This window comes from Coregonus clupeaformis, unplaced genomic scaffold (assembly GCF_020615455.1).
Source record: "Coregonus clupeaformis isolate EN_2021a unplaced genomic scaffold, ASM2061545v1 scaf1254, whole genome shotgun sequence".
NCBI classification, from domain to species: domain Eukaryota; kingdom Metazoa; phylum Chordata; class Actinopteri; order Salmoniformes; family Salmonidae; genus Coregonus; species Coregonus clupeaformis.
In genome coordinates this window covers 5859-25429 of record NW_025534708.1, presented here as the reverse complement: position 1 = coordinate 25429, position 19571 = coordinate 5859, and the positions used below count along the sequence as shown (strand labels likewise).

At 39.1% G+C, this 19571-nt stretch overlaps 1 long non-coding RNA gene across 1 annotated transcript; it reads right to left on the bottom strand.

The window, feature by feature from the left end:
* Positions 1 to 16082: 16082 nt before the first annotated feature.
* LOC123486526 lies at positions 16083 to 18285 on the bottom strand. The gene is made up of 3 exons (XR_006659400.1): positions 18235 to 18285; positions 17982 to 18069; positions 16083 to 16106 (listed from the first exon to the last, which is right to left on the bottom strand). It is a non-coding gene; the product is annotated as an uncharacterized LOC123486526 (long non-coding RNA).
* Positions 18286 to 19571: the final 1286 nt, after the last annotated feature.

The following is a 19571-nucleotide window of genomic DNA, read 5'->3' as shown; positions in this document are numbered from 1 at the left end:
ATTCTTAGTCATATTCTTCACAGCAGTCAACACTCACATTTTCTAAGTCCAGGTTTCATTGTGTTCTCTCCACCATGTTCCACACTGTAGCGGTAAGCAGAAGAACAGACAGTCATTGAGGGATAAACGTCAACACACGGGATACACCTGAACTCACACACACACACACACACACACACACACACACACACACACACACACACACACACACACACACACACACACACACACACACACACACACACACACACACACACACACACACACACACACACAGACACACACACACACATTCAGCATATAACTTTGTACAAGCAGTGGTAAGAATGTTTGTCTGTGTGTGTGTGTGTGTGTCTGAGTGTGTGTTTGTGTGTGTCCAGTGTGTGTACTGATACACGTGCACACACATACACACACACACACACACACACACACACACACACACACACACACACACACACACACACACACACACACACACAGGACACACACTCACACACACACACAAACACACACACACACACACACTGGACACACACTGGACACACACTCACACACACACACAAACACACACACACACACACACACACATCTTTATATAACTTAGTCCAAGTGGTGGTCAGAATGTTTGTCTTAACTAGCCTGATAACTCCAACATGTCTGATATGAACATTGACATAAACCCTCTACATACTTGAGTTTCTCCAGTCTGCAGTGTGGATCCTCCAGTCCAGCAGAGAGCAGTCTGACTCCTGAGTCTCCTGGGTGATTGTAGCTCAGGTCCAGCTCTCTCAGGTGTGAGGGGTTTTGACTTCAGAGCTGAGACCAGAGAAGCACAGCCTTCCTCTGTGACTAGACAGCCTGACAGCATGCAAAGAGTCAAATCATATTAAAACCAAACTGCTATTCTTTGGTGGTGAAAATAGTGGCAGTATATTTTTTCAAAATGTTCAGATACATCAGTGTCCTGAAACCTGTCATATCATGAATGTATCATTATTAGAAATGACAAATTATCAAAGTATTGCTTGTAGATAGAAAAATGTATAGTACAAATATTTTAGTAGACTGACCAGAGCAGTTTAAAAAGCAGTATCAGTCAAAAGACAGACAGTGAGGTATCAGATTTAGATTGTATTGAGTATACAGTCCACACCATATCTAGTTTGACAGTGAAGCTAACATTTTAAATGTGTCTCTATACTCCAGCATTTTCGATTTGAGATCAAATCAATATTTCATATGAGATGACAGTATATAATGTCATCTTTTATTTGAGGGTACTTTAATACATATCTGTTTCACTGTTTAGAAATGAAAGCACTTTATGTATCTAGTGCCCCTATTTGACGAAGTCAAACTTATTCTGACCATTTCACTTACAGTGTATTAAAGTAGTCAAAAGTTGAGTATTTGGTCCCAAACTCATTGGTTGCATTTGCAGTTTGTTTTGGTTGTGTTTTGGGTTATGTTTTGTCCAATAGTAACTGAATGGTGGATGATGTCTGGAGTAATTTTCTGTCTAAGTGAGTAGATAACATGTTTCTAAACACTACTAAATTAATCCTGATGATGACATGATTAAGAAAAGTCATGAATGAATCATGAATAATAATGAGTGAGAGAGTTACAGAGGCGACAACAAAACATGCTAACCTCTCACCATTTTCCTCAAATAAAAGTTGACATTCTGTACTGTTGCCTAATATGAAACATTATATCTCAAATCCAAAATGCTGGAGCATAGCACCAAATGTAAAACTGTAAGCTTCACTGTCCAAACACATATGGTGTGGACTATGTGTGCCCTGGTAAACACATGTGGATCTGGTGAACAGTTATCACTTGTTGACCAACTACAGGAATACTGACCTCAGAGTCTCCAGTTTACAGTGGGGATTCCACAGTCCAGCAGAGAGCAGCTTCACTCCTGAATCCTTCAGGTCATTGTTACTCAGATCCAGCTCTCTCAGGTGTGAGGGGTTTGACTTCAGAGCTGAGACCAGAGAAGCACAGCCTTCCTCTGTGACTAGACAGCGTGACAGCCTGCACAGAGTCAAATCATATTAAAACCACACTGCTATTCTTTGGTGGTGAAAATAGTGGGAGTATATTTTTTCAACATTTTCAGATACATCAGAGTCCTGAAACCTGACATATATTTATAAAAAAATTAATGTGTCCAGTTTGTGTGTGTGTGTGTGTGTGTGTGTGTGTGTGTGTGTGTGTGTTTTTGTGTGTGTGTGTGTGTGGGTCCAGTTTGTGTCCAGCCTGTGTGTGTGTGTGTGTCCAGTGTGTGTGTGTGTGTGTGTGTGTGTGTGTATGTTTGTGTGTGTGTGTGTGTGGGTCCAGTTTGTGTCCAGCGTGTGTGTGTGTGTGTGTCCAGTGTGTGTGTGTGTGTGTGTGTGTGTGTGTGTGTGTGTGTGTGTGTGTGTGTTTGTGTGTGTGTGTGTGTGTGTGGATCCAGTGTGTGTGTGTCCAGTGTGTGTATACGCGTAGACACACACACACTGGACACACACTGGACCCACACACACACACACACACACACACACACACACACACACACACACACACACACACACACACACTGGACACACACACACACGCTGGACACAAACTGGACCCACACACACACACACACACACACACACACACACACACACACACACACACACACACACACACACACTGGACACACACACACACTGGACACACACACACACACACACACGCTGGACACAAACTGGACCCACACAAAAACACACACACACACACAAACACACACACACACACACACACACACACACACACATACACAGTCTTTATATAACTTAGTCCAAGTGGTGGTCAGAATGTTTGTCATAACTAGCCTGATAACTCCAACATGTCTGATATGAACATTGACATAAACCCTCTACATACTTGAGTTTCTCCAGTCTGCAGTGTGGATCCTCCAGTCCAGCAGAGAGCAGTCTGACTCCTGAGTCTCCTGGGTGATTGTAGCTCAGGTCCAGCTCTCTCAGGTGTGAGGGGTTTGACTTCAGAGCTGAGACCAGAGAAGCACAGCCTTCCTCTGTGACTAGACAGCCTGACAGCCTGCAAAGAGTCATTTCATTTTAAAACCACACTGCTATTCTTTGGTGGTGAAAATAGTGGCAGTATATATTTTTCAACATATTCAGATATATCAGTGTCCTGAAACCTGCCATATCTATTCATAAATGAATGAATGTATCATTATTAGAAATGACAAATTATCATAATATTGCTTGTAGATAGAACAATTTATATTACAAATATTTGAGTAGACTGACCAGAGCAGTTTAAAAAGCAGTATCAGTCAAAAGACAGACAGTGAGGTATCAGATTTAGATTGTATTGAGTATAGAGTCCACACCATATCTATTTTGACAGTGAAGCTAACATTTTAAATGTGGCTCTATACTCCAGCATTTTGGATTTTAGATCAAATGTTTCATATGAGGTGACAGTATATAATGTCACCTTTTATTTGAGGGTATATTCATACATATCAAAAGTTGAGTATTTGGTTGTAAACTCATTGGTTGCATTTGCAGTTTGTTTTGGTTGTGTTTTGGGTTATGTTTTGCCCGATAGTAACTGAATGGTGGATGATGGCTGGAGTAATTTTCTGTCTAAGTGAGTAGATAACATGTTTCTAAACATTACTAAATTAATCCTGATGATGCCATGATTAATAAAAATCCTGAATGAATCATGAATAATAATGAGTGAGAAAGTTACAGAGGCTACAACAAAACATGCTAACCTCTCACCATTACCAATAACAGAGGGGGTATGATCCTTGTTCCTCTGTAACTTTCTCATTCATCATCATTCACGATTCATTCATGATTATTCATAATCATGGTAGCATCCACATGAATGTAGAAGTGTTCAGAAACATCTTCTATTCTTACTGACAATACAAGTGAAGTGACTCCAAAATGACAGGACATTATTCACCATTCAGTTTCTATTGGGAAAAATATAATCTAAAACACAACCAAGACAAACTGCAAACGTATTCAAAAAGTTTGTAGACTCACAAGCTTGATGTAATCACTGCAGGCAAAGAATATTGGACCAAATACTAAACTTATGACTACTTTATATAAGTGAATATGTCCAAATTATTAAGACTTCTTCAAATGGGGGACTAGATACATAAAGTGCTTTCATTTCTAAACGGTGAAACAGATATGTATGAAAATATCCTGAAATAAAAGGTGACATTATATACTGTCACCTCATATGAAACATTCTACCTTCAATCCAAAATGCTGGAGCATAGCACCAAATTTAAAACTGTAAGCTTCACTGTCCAAACACATATGGTGTGGACTATGTGTGCCTGGTAAACACATGTGGATCTGGTTAACAGTTATCACTTGTTGACCAACTACAGGAATAGTGTCGTATCGCGAAAATGCTGGCAATTATTGCTGATAAACAAAGGAGTCCGCTCATACTGAACCTTTGATCATAAGTTTATTCATATCACAAGCTTTCAGCATGAGTTACAGGAGTCAAGATCCCCCGGAGAGCAGTGACCTCGAATAGTAATGACTGCTCTGCTCTTCTTCGTTTTTCCCTCAGTATATATAATCTCCCCGAGATGTGGGTGGCTCCCTCTACTGTCCAATCACCTATCCCCCCTGGGGCGTCACCCTCCAACTGCTACATTTGAAATAAGATAAACATACCCTCTTTGTTCCTCTAAAACAGTCATAATGTAAATACACCACAATACTGACCTCAGAGTCTCCAGTTTACAGTGGGGATTCCCCAGTCCAGCAGAGAGCAGCTTCACTCCTGAAACCTTCAGGTCATTGTTACTCAGATCCAGCTCTCTCAGGTGTGAGGGGTTGGACTTCAGAGTTGAGACCAGAGAAGCACAGCCTTCCTCTGTGACTAGACAGCCTGACAGCCTGCAAAGAGTCAAATCATATTAAAATCACACTGCTATTCTTTGGTGGTGAAAATAGTGGCAGTATATTTTTTCAACATATTCAGATATATCAGTGTCCTCAAACCTGCCATATCTATTCATAAATGAATGTATCATTATTATAAATTATCATAATATTGCTTGTAGAGAGAAAAATGTATAGTACGAATATTTGAGTAGACTGACCAGAGCAGTTTAAAAAGCAGTATCAGATTTAGATTGTATTGAGTATACAGTCCACACCATATCTATTTTGACGGTGAAGATAACATTTTAAATGTGGCTCTACACTCCAGCATTTTGGATTTGAGATCAAATGTTTCATATTAGGTGACAGTATATAATGTCACTTTTCATTTGAGGTTATCTTTAAACATGTCTGTTTCACCATTTAGAAAAATAAAAGCACTTTATGTATCTAGTCCCCCCATTTGAAGAAGTCATAAGTATTCTGACCAATTCACTTATAGTGTATTAAAGTAGTCAAAAGTTTTGTAGTTGGTTCCAAACTCGTTGCTTGCATTTGCAGTTTGTTTTGGTTGTGTTTTGGGTTATGTTTTGCCCGATAGTAACTGAATGGTGGATGATGACTGGAGTAATTTTCTGTCTAAGTGAGTTGATAACATGTTTCTAAACACTACTAAATTAATCCTAATGATGCCATGATTTAAAAAAATAATGAATGAATCATGAATAATAATGAGTGAGAGAGTTACAGAGGCTACAACAAAACATTCTAACCTCTCAACATTAATCTCAAATAAAAGGTGACATTCTGTAATGTCACCTAATATGAAACGTTTTATCTCAAATCCAAAATGCTGGAGCATAGCACCACATGTAAAACTGTAAGCTTCACTGTCCAAACACATATGGTGTGGACTATGTGTGCCTGGTAAACACATGTGGATCTGGTGAACAGGTATCACTTGTTGACCAACTACAGGAATACTGACCTCAGAGTCTCCAGTTTACAGTGGGGATTCCCCAGTCCAGCAGAGAGCAGCTTCACTCCTGAAACCTTCAGGTCATTGTTACTCAGATCCAGCTCTCTCAGGTGTGAGGGGTTGGACTTCAGAGTTGAGACCAGAGAAGCACAGCCTTCCTCTGTGACTAGACAGCCTGACAGCCTGCAAGAGTAAAATCATATTAAAACCACACTGCTTTTCTTTGGTGGTGAAAATAGTGGCAGTATATTTTTTCAACATATTCAGATATATCGTAGAGAAAAACATGTATAGTACAAATATTTGAGTAGACTGACCAGAGCAGTTTAAAAAGCAGTATCAGTCAAAAGACAGACAGTGAGTTATCAGATTTAGATTGTATTGAGTATACAGTCCACACCATATCTATTTTGACAGTGACGCTAACATTTTAAATGTGGCTCTATACTGCAGCATTTTGGATTTAAGATCAAATGTTTCATATGAGGTGACAGTATATAATGTCACCTTTTATTTTAGGGTATTTTCATACATATCTGTTTCACCATTTAGAAATGAAAGCACTTTATGTATCTAGTCCCCCACTTTTGAAGAAGTCATAAGTATTCTGACCAATTCACTTATAATGTATTAAAGTAGTCAAAAGTTGAGTATTTGGTCCCAAACTCGTTGGTTGCATTTGCAGTTTGTTTTGGTTGTGTTTTGGGTTATGTTTTGTCCAATAGTAACTGAATGGTGGATGATGACTGGAGTAATTTTCTGTCTAAGTGAGTAGATAACATGTTTCTAAACACTACTAAATTAATCCTAATGATGCCATGATTAAGAAAAATAATGAATGAATCATGAATAATAATGAGTGAGAAAGTTACAGATGCTACAACAAAACATACTAACCTCTCACCATTAACATCAAATAAAAGGTGACATTCTGTACTGTCGCCTAATATGAAACATTCTATCTCAAATTAATAATGCTGGAGCATAGCACCTAAGGTAAAACTGTAAGCTTCACTGTCCAAACACATATGGTGTGGACTATGTGTGCCTGGTAAACACATGTGGATCTGGTGAACAGGTATCACTTGTTGACCAACTACAGGAATACTGACCTCAGAGTCTCCAGTTTACAGTGGGGATTCCCCAGTCCAGCAGAGAGCAGCTTCACTCCTGAATCCTTCAGGTCATTGTTACTCAGATCCAGCTCTCTGAGGTGTGAGGGGTTTGACTTCAGAGCTGAGACCAGAGAAGCACAGCCTTCCTCTGTGACTAGACAGCCTGACAGCCTGCAAGAGTAAAATCATATTAAAACCACACTGCTTTTCTTTGGTGGTGAAAATAGTGGCAGTATATTTTTTCAACATATTCAGATATATCGTAGAGAAAAACATGTATAGTACAAATATTTGAGTAGACTGACCAGAGCAGTTTAAAAAGCAGTATCAGTCAAAAGACAGACAGTGAGGTATCAGATTTAGATTGTATTGAGAATACAGTCCACACCATATCTATTTTGACAGTGAAGCTAACATTTTAAATGTGGCTCTATACTCCAGCATTTTGGATTTGAGATCAAATGTTTCATATGAGGTGACAGTATATAATGTCACCTTTTATTTTAGGGTATTTTCATACATATCTGTTTCACCATTTAGAAATGAAAGCACTTTATGTATCTAGTCCCCCACTTTTGAAGAAGTCATAAGTATTCTGACCAATTCACTTATAATGTATTAAAGTAGTCAAAAGTTGAGTATTTGGTCCCAAACTCGTTGGTTGCATTTGCAGTTTGTTTTGGTTGTGTTTTGGGTTATGTTTTGTCCAATAGTAACTGAATGGTGGATGATGACTGGAGTAATTTTCTGTCTAAGTGAGTAGATAACATGTTTCTAAACACTACTAAATTAATCCTAATGATGCCATGATTAAGAAAAATAATGAATGAATCATGAATAATAATGAGTGAGAAAGTTACAGATGCTACAACAAAACATACTAACCTCTCACCATTAACATCAAATAAAAGGTGACATTCTGTACTGTCGCCTAATATGAAACATTCTATCTCAAATTAATAATGCTGGAGCATAGCACCAAAGGTAAAACTGTAAGCTTCACTGTCCAAACACATATGGTGTGGACTATGTGTGCCTGGTAAACACATGTGGATCTGGTGAACAGGTATCACTTGTTGACCAACTACAGGAATACTGACCTCAGAGTCTCCAGTTTACAGTGGGGATTCCCCAGTCCAGCAGAGAGCAGCTTCACTCCTGAATCCTTCAGGTCATTGTTACTCAGATCCAGCTCTCTGAGGTGTGAGGGGTTTGACTTCAGAGCTGAGACCAGAGAAGCACAGTACAAATATTTGAGTAGACTGACCAGAGCAGTTTAAAAAGCAGTATCAGTCAAAAGACAGACAGTGAGGTATCAGATTTAGATTGTATTGAGTATACAGTCCACACCATATCTATTTTGACAGTGAAGCTAACATTTTAAATGTGGCTCTATACTCCAGCATTTTGGATTTGAGATCAAATGTTTCATATGAGGTGACAGTATATAATGTCACCTTTTATTTGAGGGTATTTTCATACATACAGTGGGGGAAAAAAGTATTTAGTCAGCCACCAATTGTGCAAGTTCTCCAACTTAAAAAGATGAGAGAGGCCTGTAATTTTCATCATAGGTACACGTCAACTATGACTGACAAAATGAGCATTTTTTTTCTAGAAAATCACATTGTAGGATTTTTTATGAATTTATTTGCAAATTATGGTGGAAAATAAGTATTTGGTCAATAACAAAAGTTTCTCAATACTTTGTTATATACCCTTTGTTGGCAATGACACAGGTCAAACGTTTTCTGTAAGTCTTCACAAGGTTTTCACACACTGTTGCTGGTATTTTGGCCCATTCCTCCATGCAGATCTCCTCTAGAGCAGTGATGTTTTGGGGCTGTCGCTGGGCAACACGGACTTTCAACTCCCTCCAAAGATTTTCTAAGGGGTTGAGATCTGGAGACTGGCTAGGCCACTCCAGGACCTTGAAATGCTTCTTACGAAGCCACTCCTTCGTTGCCGGGCGGTGTGTTTGGGATCATTGTCATGCTGAAAGACCCAGCCACGTTTCATCTTCAATGCCCTTGCTGATGGAAGGAAGTTTTCACTCAAAATCTCACGATACATGGCCCCATTTATTCTTTCCTTTACACGGATCAGTCGTCCTGGTCCCTTTGCAGAAAAACAGCCCCAAAGCATGATGTTTCCACCCCCCATGCTTCACAGTAGGTATGGTGTTCTTTGGATGCAACTCAGCATTCTTTGTCCTCCAAACACAACGAGTTGAGTTTTTACCAAAAAAGTTCTATTTTGGTTTCATTTGACCATATGACATTCTCCCAATCCTCTTCTGGATCATCCAAATGCACTCTAGCAAACTTCAGACGGGCCTGGACATGTACTGGCTTAAGCAGGGGGACACGTCTCGCACTGCAGGATTTGAGTCCCTGGCGGTGTAATGTGTTACTGATGGTAGGCTTTGTTACTTTGGTCCCAGCTCTCTGCAGGTCATTCACTAGGTCCCCCGTGTGGTTCTGGGATTTTTGCTCACCGTTCTTGTGATCATTTTGACCCCACGGGGTGAGATCTTGCGTGGAGCCCCAGATCGAGGGGAGATTATCAGTGGTCTTGTATGTCTTCCATTTCCTAATAATTGCTCCCACAGTTGATTTCTTCAAACCAAGCTGCTTACCTATTGCAGATTCAGTCTTCCCAGCCTGGTGCAGGTCTACAATTTTGTTTCTGGTGTCCTTTGACAGCTCTTTGGTCTTGGCCATAGTGGAGTTTGGAGTATGACTGTTTGAGGTTGTGGACAGATGTCTTTTATACTGATAACAAGTTCAAACAGGTGCCATTAATACAGGTAACGAGTGGAGGACAGAGGAGCCTCTTAAAGAAGAAGTTACAGGTCTGTGAGAGCCAGGTGACCAAATACTTATTTTTTGCTTGTTTGTAGGTGACCAAATACTTATTTTCCACCATAATTTGCAAATATTTGCAAATTTGCAAATTTTTTCTCAATTTGTCTGTCATAGATGACGTGTACCTATGATGAAAATTACAGGCCTCTCTCATCTTTTTAAGTGGGAGAACTTGCACAATTGGTGGCTGACTAAATACTTTTTTTCCCCCACTGTATCTGTTTCACCATTTAGAAAAATGAAAGCACTTTATGTATCTAGTCCCCCCATTTGAAGAAGTCATAAGTATTCTGACCAACTCAACTTATAGTTTATTATAGTAGTCTAAAGTTGAGTATTTGGTCCCAAACTCGTTGGTTGCATTTGCAGTTTGTTTTGGGTTATGTTTTGCCCGATAGTAACTGAATGGTGGATGATGACTGGATTAATCTTCTGTCTAAGTGAGTAGATAACATGTTTCTAAACACTACTAAATTAATCCTGATGATGACATGATTAAGAAAAATCATGAATTAATCATGAATAATAATGAGTGAGAGAGTTACAGAGGTTACAACAAAACATGCTAACCTCTCACCATTACCAATAACAGAGGGGGTATGATCATTGTGCCTCTGTAACTTTCTCATTCATCATCATGCACGATTCATTCATCATTATTCATAATCATGGTAGCATCCACATGAATGTAGAAGTGTTCAGAAACATCTTCTATTCTTACTGACAATACAAGTGAAGTGACTCCAAAATGACAGGACATTATTCACCATTCAGTTTCTATTGGGAAAATCATCCAAAATACAACCAAAACAAACTGCAAATGCATTCAACAAGTTTGTAGAATCACAAGCTTGATGTAATCACTGCTGGTAAGGAATATGGGACCAAATACTAAACTTATGACTACTTTAATATAATATAAGTGAATATGTCCAAATTATTACAACTTTTTCAAATGGGAGAACTAGATACATTAAGTGCTTTCATTTCTAAACAGTAGCACAGATATGTATGAAATATCCTCAAATAAAAGGTGACATTATATACTGTCACCTAATATGAAACATTATATCTCTAATCCAAAATGATGGAGCATAGCGCCAAATGTAAAACTGTAAGCTTCACTGTCCAAACACATATGGTGTGGACTATGTGTGCCTGGTAAACACATGTGGATCTGGTGAACAGTTATCACTTGTTGACCAACTACAGGAATACTGACCTCAGCGTCTCCAGTTTACAGTGGGGATTCCCCAGTCCAGCAGAGAGCAGCTTCACTCCTGAATCATTCAGGTCATTGTTACTCAGATCCAGCTCTCTGAGGTGTGAGGGGTTTGACTTCAGAGCTGAGACCAGAGAAGCACAGCCTTTCTCTGTGACTCCACATCCTGACAGCCTGACAAAGAGATCATCATGATGTCACAAACACACTGTTAATTTAACACCAGTAGTGTAGAAGGACAATGGCAGATGCATTTGGTTTATTCTCTCAAACAACATATAGATTCATCTTCCGTCTCCTAGAATTGTATGGTCATATTGTTATACTAATATGAACATCAATGCGTTGATTCAGTATGTTTTTCAATGTAATATTATATATTATATACATATTATAATAAATATATTTCTCTAAACTGAATATTTCTTCCTGATGATTAGTACTTAAATGTAATTTTATGTACTCACAGAGCAGCTCTGGAGGCTTTGACCACTGGCAGTAGCCTCAGAAGACCTTCCTCTGATCTGGAGTATTTCTTCAGGTCAAACACATCCAGCTCCTTTTCTGAAGTCAGCAACACAAAGACCAGAGCTGACCACTGTGCAGGTGACAGTTCTTCTTCTGAGAGACTTCCTGATCTCAGGTAGCTTTGGATCTCCTCCACTAGAGAATGGTCATTCAGTTCATTCAGACAGTGGAACAGATTGATGCACCTCTCTGGAGAGGGATTCTCCCTGATCTTCTCCTTGATGTACTTGACTGTTTCTTCATGGCTCTGTGAGCTGCTTCTTGTCTTTGTCAGTAGACCTCGTAAGTGCTTCTGATTGGACTCCAGTGAGAGGCCCAGAAGGAAGCGGAGGAACAGGTCCAGGTTTCCTGTCTCACTTTGTAAGGCTTTATCCACAGCAATCTTGTAGAAAGTAACTTCAGGCTTGTCTCTGAACAGCGCAAAAAAGTTACTGGTTGATTGAGGTTTGGCCATTAGATTCTCATTGTTGTTGATGAATGAGAGGAACACATATACAGCAGCCAGAAACTCCTGAATGCTCAGATGCACGAAGCAGTACACCTTGTCCTGGTACAGCACACATTCCTCTTTAAAGAGCTGTGTGCACAATCCTGAGTACACTGAGGCTTCTTTGACATCAATGCCAGCCTCTTTCAGGTCTTCTTCATAGAAAATCAGATTGCCATTCACAAGCTGTTGAAAAGCCAGTTTTCCCAGTGACAGAATGCTCTCTTTATTCCAGTGTGGACCTGTCTCTTCTTTCCCAAGATACTTTTCATTCTTCTGTTTGGTATGAAACTCCACAAGGTGTGTGTACATCTCAGTCAGAGTCTTGGGCATCTCTTCTCTCTTATGTTTCAGCATGTGTTCAAGAACTATTGCAGAAATCCAACAGAAGACTGGAATATGGCACATGATGTGGAGGCTCCTTGATGTCTTTATGTGTGAGATGATTCTGCTGGCCAGGTCCTCATCACTGAATCTCTTCCTGAAGTACTCCTCCTTCTGTGGGTCATTAAACCCTCGTATCTCTGTCACCTGGTCAACACACACTGAAGGGATCTTATTGGCTGCTGCAGGTCGGGTAGTTACCCAGAGCAGAGCAGAGGGAAGCAGATTTCCCTTGATGAGATTTGTCAGCAGAACATCCACTGAGGTTGACTCTGTGACGTCACAACAGATCTTGTTCTTCTGGAAGTCTAGGGGCAGTCGGCACTCATCCAGACCATCAAAGATGAACAGAACTTTGTACTTGTCGTAGTTGGAGATTCTTGATTCTTTGGTTTCCATTGAGAAGTGATTGAGAAGTTTAATCAAAGTGTGTTTATCCCCGTTCATCAAATTCAGCTCCCGAAAAGGGAATGAAAATACAAATTGGACATCCTGATTTGCTTTTCCTTCAGCCCAGTCCAGAATGAACTTCTGCACAGAGACTGTTTTTCCAATGCCAGCAACTCCCCTTTGTCAGCACAGTTCTGATAAGTTTGTCTTGTCCAGTTAAGGGTTTGAAGATGTCGTTACATTTGACTGCAGTCTCTGGTCTTGCTTGTTTCCTGGTTGTTGTCTCAATCTGTCTCAGCTCATGTTCATTATTGACCTCTCCTGTTCCACCCTCTGTGATGTAGAGCTCTGTGTAGATCTTATTGAGAAGTGTTGGGTTTCCTTGTTTAGCGATCCCCTCAAATACACATTGAAACTTCTTTTTTAGATTAGATTTGAGTTCACGTTGGCAAATCACAGCAAGCTCATCTGAATGAAGAAATAACACAGAGGATATTAATATTACATCTGTTTTAATGCCTACAGTATTGTAGGACTGTTATAAAATATTAAATAAAAGTATTATATTGTTTATTATACTTATTATTAATATAAGTATTATTAATGTTGTCTCTCTCTCTACTCTGTCTCTCCTCTTCTCTGTCTAAATTAATCACCACAACACATCCCTGCTGCTACTTGATGAGGTCACTAGGTGTTGTGTTAAGGCTGCTACAATATCATTGAGTTACACAGCTACTTTAGCTGTACTTTAGCTACAGCTTTTAAATGTTTGTTATAAAACTGTAAAAAATGTAAAAAAATAAATAAAAAAAAACAGCATTCAACATGAGGCAGACAGCTCTTACTTTTCTCCAGTGTGTCAGCAAGCTCCTTCTGGTTCATTTTCCTCAGGACGTGCAGTGTGATCTTCAGAGCCCCCTCTCTGGCACTGCTCTCCTGCTTCTCATCTTCAGCATCCACCACTTCCTTATCCTGCTTCTGACTCTCAAAGCCTTCTGGGAGTTCTGGACTAAGAATCCTCTTGAACATCTTCAGCTCGTTCTTCACAAATGTCATAATATTCTCTTCAAGCAACTTAAATAAATCAAGTCAATAAGTTAAGCAAGAGACTAAATGCTTTCTCATTAACACATGAATGAATGATTGACAGATCAACTTTACTTGAGGTAAACGAAAAACAAATGTACATAACAAGACCACATACACTGAATATGGAGGCCAGGTCTTTTTGATGACTCTGGGAAGACTGACCACTGGGAATATTTGACTCTGATCTCTCCTGTTGGTTTCTGTGGACAAAACATGACATTACATTTCCACATCCAGGGAGTGCACACACACACACACACACACACACACACACACACACACACACACACACACACACACACACACACACACACACACACAGGGAATGTTGTGTTTGTTTGATAATGTTTCAGGACTATGAAAATGGAAAAAAGGATTAGCCTATGGATTATGAAAACAACAAAAATAAATGGTAAAATGGGAGAGGAGAAATGACTAGAGACAGTGTTGTTTAACTCACTGACAATGACCCATGAGTTCTTCTTACCTTTGTTCACTAGAAAAGTATCCCTCTCTAAACCATATAGGACGATCCATAGACCAGTCACTCTTCATGGACACACAGCTGGGTACAGGGGAGGCTGGTCTCTCCTGCTTGATTGGGCTTCAACACAACAGAGACAAACATTACATCTCTCATCCACTCTGAGCTCAGATGGGGAAACAAGAGTTTCATTCCAAAATGCTATATATCCATTTTCAGAAATGTTGGTCAATTAGCTTTTATTGTTTAAAGAAATTATTAAACCACTACAAGGCTTTATAAAGGTGTCTAAAGTGTGTAATTTCCACTTTAAAATGTCAGACTTGATTTTCCCTGATGAAAAATGTATGAACCCCTACAGAAAATATCCCTTAATTATAATCCACCTAAAAATACACATTTGCTATTGCTGCAGGATTATTTTCCTGCTGTGAGAAACTGGGTCAAATTAAGATATGGCATCTGTAAATGCATTCATCTTAAGGTAGCTAGGTGAGACGACCACGTATCACAGTCAAATATACAGGATACGAACATTACACTCCAGCTAAACAATGGTTTTAAATCACATCTCAAATCTACAATAGTTATATTGAAGGTACCCATTAGTAATCATTTCTGATGAAAAAACAAAATTGTGATTTTCTTTTCTCCTATATAGCGTTTTGGAATATAAATTATTTAACAATATTGTCAGCTCACCTCTTGTCTTTGGTGTCATGTTCCCCAGAGAGACTCATTTTAGAGGCAGGGCCTCCCTCCTCTCTCTCCCCAGAGAGACTCATTTTAGAGGCAGGGCCCCCCTCCTCTCTCTCCCCAGAGAGACTCATTTTAGACCACTGACCCCTAAACAGAGATGCAGCATATTGGTTGTGGTGAATACAGTGACAACTAATTATTGAATGTCAATTGTTCTCTTTTATTCATGATCTCTCAGAAATAAAACCGTTTACTAATAGATACATCCAAACAGTCAGGTGATTTAATGCAATGACTTTTTCTAGCCCAATGACTACTCAAAACCCACCAACAAGACCTGAAAACTAGCCCAAAATATTTTTCCCAGATGGGCTACATCTTATTTCAGACAGCCTCCAGTAGCCTGGGCAAGATGTAGGCAAGATGTAAGCTGAATGATTTAGCAGCTTGCTTAGTTCAAATTGACAGATTCATTTATTTAACATGAACAGCAAGGCAATGTTGAGGTAGGAAGTGCTTCTGTTGCCCAGTAGCCTGCTGGAATAGGCTACTGAGGATGGGGTCGTAATTTCAATCTGTATTAAATATTAATAACATGGATATTAAGTAAATAGGTCCATGCTTGTCAACAACAGCCAGGTATTTTTTTTACCTGTAGCCTAATCTGGCTGACTGTTACCTTCAATCTAATGCATTCTGATCAGCAATTGAGATAGAACTGTGACCATGGTGACACTTTAACTTCCAATTGAATTAACTAAACACGGCCATTATTAATTACATAATAACACTAGGCTACAACAACAATAAACTGACGTTATAGGCTTAGATTATTATTCAGAAATACTTAGAAATACTCACTTTATTTTTTTGTTCTCTCCATATAGTGTTTTCTGCTGTCGTCTCAAAATGGATCCTGTACAAAAGAAGAACTTTACTTTCAGTTTCATCTCAGCCATCTCCCCACCCTGATAATAAAGTGTTTTATTGGTATCTTCCACTAGATGGCAGTAAACACCTGCTGTAACTAGACTTTACAATAGTAAGTGTTCGGTTTCTTGGTCCTGGTGACTCCTGGGAAGTGTCTCAGAGGAGGATTGCTGACCTAGGATCAGGTCCCCCTGTCCATGTAATCTTATTCATTATGATTGTTTTGTCTCATGTCTCTTTATATTAATATACCCTGGGGACCATGTAGCTGGATTGAAATGACCTTGTTTTATAACCTTCTTTGTTGCTCAGTGGTACTTCAATTGGCCGGACCATGCCCAATTCTTTCACACAGTAATGCTCCAGCATCCACTCAGAGCTTATGCATCTAATGCATTCCTCAAATATTGCAGAGTTGTTAAGCAAGTCCCTGAGATCGTCATGTTCAACCACGTTTATTTGCTTATTTGTAAGATGAAACCTGAGGGGATCGCTCTAGTGTGTCATAAATGCATCAAAAATGGTTCTGAGGTCCTCAACAATGCTATTCTATACCGTAGCTGGGATGCAGTGTTCTTCACTGATGTTCTAAATAAAAAGACAGATCGTTTTTGAGACCTTCAATTAGCTGCTCAGTGTTGATCTCTGTGGCTTGAACATATTCAGCCTCTGGCAGACCTTCTACATCGCTCATGTCATCTTCAATGGGATCAGTCCTAATCTCAAATTCATCATGAGGGCAATTCTCATCTAAGTTGGCGCTTAAAAGCTCTGTGGTTTTGGTAGATGTGAGACCGATAGACGCTGAAACATCTATTTGTTTTCCCACACCCATTAAGTCCACAGGTAATTAGAAAATGTGGTTCATGCTGGTGATAGAGGCCAATGTGTGAGTAGTTTGGACACAGAGAAAGAATGCTCGTTGCAAAGTGGACAATTGAAGAGAGTTGGCATTCTTCAGAAAGATTGTGAACCTTGGAATGATGGGATGGAATCATGGAGATCATTGGTACTCAGCCACTTGCAGACATCATCAAGGGACCAGTCTTCCACAGCCACACTCAAATAAAAGTTGACACATAGCGCAAAAGTGAAATGTATTAGTGTTGAGGCTAAAACAAAACCTATCCCACTCTTTCCAGACAACCACCTTTCCTCCTAATTTGTATTTATGGTTGTTCCATAAAGAAGCAGAGCTTGTCAGGAAAGGTGAAGATGTCTGTCTCTTATAATATGGGATTCTGCAGTCCCACATTTAAGTGTTGACTCAGATAATATGATGCTCCAAATGGGGCATTAAGTTATTCTTCCATGTCAACCCAAATTGGCCTATTAGAGTTCTCAATAAAGAGAGCCTATCTGGGCAGGTATAAAGGCTTCTTGCTATAATTACATGTTAGGGAGCTTTAATCCTCCCTTCTAAGTCTTTACCTGTAATCTAGCTTTGTTCATCCTCGCCCTTTTAATAGTCCAAATGAATCATTTTGTCTATGGTGTTAAAGGTGTAGGCAGGTATGGACAGTGGAAAAATGCTGATGATGTAATTCAGTTTAGGAGCTTTAACCATCTTTATAACATGTGGCCTACCCCACAATGAGATGTGTAGCTTGTCCCAGTTCTTCAACTGGAGTTGAATTTTGTTCAAACACTGTATTGATTGATTGATTGATTGACTGCAAATACATTCATTCACCATTCAGTTAGTGCTGGAAAAGATGAAGGAATTACACAGAACACACTATAATAAAACTGTATTGATTGATTGATTCACTATTCAGTTAGTATTGGATTGACAAAGGAGTAACACAGAACACACTATAATCACACTGTAAATACATCCAAATACTTTATAGAGGCTAACCTGTTAGTAGATCCATAGCGAGCTTTAAACATTGTCTTGCTTTGGTCTGAAATACAGAGGACAGAACAATCCGCCCCAATACACCAACCTGAAAGACATCAATTAGACACAAACACAACATAAACAACATGAGTATTCAATATCAAATGCATCTAACTAATCTGATCTGTTTTATGTATTCTTCTTTTTGTCAAGTCGAACATAATCTACATTGGGTCATCTGTGTGTGTGTGTGTGTGTGTGTCTGTTTTACCTGTTCGTGGTGGTTGATACATTTCTCTATCAGAGCTCACAGCTCCAAAACACTCCACCACTTAACTGGACAGGGGCAGGATAAGCCAGGTACTAACGGGAGAAGGATGGAAGGAGATGGTGAGAAAGTATATCATGGGTTTAAATGACTACAATTTCTCAATATTGAGTCTAGCTAGCTAAAGTTAGCTAACGTTACAGTAACTTTAACTAGCTAGCTACTGTAGCTAACGTTAGCTAAAACGTACCAACATTTATACAACAATTACCAGCTAACATTACAGGCTATGTAGCTTGGCTAGCTGATGAAAAACCAAGAGTACATTACATGATGTATTGTTTTTAAGTTTTTGATAGTAGTTTGATGAATTATTATCTTAGCTAGCGAATAGCTAAGGTTCACTCACCTTTCACGTCAATCCGTTGCAAGTCATCTCTTATTGGTCGCGTCTCTCCAACCATCCGCGCGCTTCCCGCTTCCAGTTGTCTTTTGACCAACGGTCTCAATTTGAATTCTGCGCTGGGCGCCGCTTTACTCACGAGGGCGCTGCTGGTTCCAAAACGAACCCCTCTTTTGAAAAGGCTTCTTCAAAGAACCCCTGAAGTCTACAACGGTTCAACAACGAGCTGATGGCAGAGTATAGGCTTGGAAATTAATCTTAAGGTATATTTTTTAACCTTATATTATCCTAAAGGATCCTACAGGAAGCTTTTCTTTTAAGAGTGTAGTTCACTTTTACTCATTTATCTGCAAAACCATGCCTTCCGAGTTGTAAAGGGGTGACCAGCCACATAATTAGTTTTAAAGTCTACCATGACAACAACTATCCTATTGACTATATCCAGTAATAGTTTCTTATTGTTCTAGTTAAGATCTCACAACACAGTTACGCTACTACAATTAAGGCATAAGACATAAGTATATATCATTTGAAAATGCAGACAAAATTGGCTTGAACTTGTCGTGTAATAACAATTTTGAAAAACACTAAAAAGGCTATGTATTCTCCCAAGGTCAATACTTCAAAAAATAATGAATCATAAAATGTTTGTCCTCTGTAGTTGCGTGTCTTTCTTTTTTTGCTGAAATCCATACTTTTTCATTAAACGTTAATGAAATTCAACCACCGACTTTTGCTCCTTTTTTGCAACTGTATCAATTGAATATACAATGACTTAGTGTTAGACCAAGGTCTCCAAATACTCGTTGTCCAATCAAATCACACAATCTACAGATGGGCTGTCAACCAATCAACATTTCGCAGATCATTTGTTTAATTATTCACTTAATTACTTATATTCTTTTCAGTAAACTCTTATTCTATAACATTTATTGTT